This window comes from Penaeus monodon, chromosome 30 (genome assembly GCF_015228065.2).
Source record: "Penaeus monodon isolate SGIC_2016 chromosome 30, NSTDA_Pmon_1, whole genome shotgun sequence".
NCBI classification, from domain to species: domain Eukaryota; kingdom Metazoa; phylum Arthropoda; class Malacostraca; order Decapoda; family Penaeidae; genus Penaeus; species Penaeus monodon.
In genome coordinates, this window is record NC_051415.1 from 31,903,213 (window position 1) to 31,903,449 (window position 237).

Consider the following 237-nt stretch of genomic DNA (forward strand, 5'->3'; position numbering starts at 1 on the left):
AGAAAAGGGGCATTCTGAAGGCAGCAGGTGGGCGGAGGTGGGATGGGTGGGCGGGCGTAGAGTTCTCCATCACGGGCGTGTGTGGGCGGCCGACACATAGAAGGCACAGCGATACGTTTACATCGTGAAGAGTTTCTTGCGATTTGGACTCTTCGATCCTTTTGCTGTAAGGCTGATTATCCCTTGTTATCTGCGAGGGAATGGAAGAGGATTGAGAGCCAGCTGTTTCGGCTCACA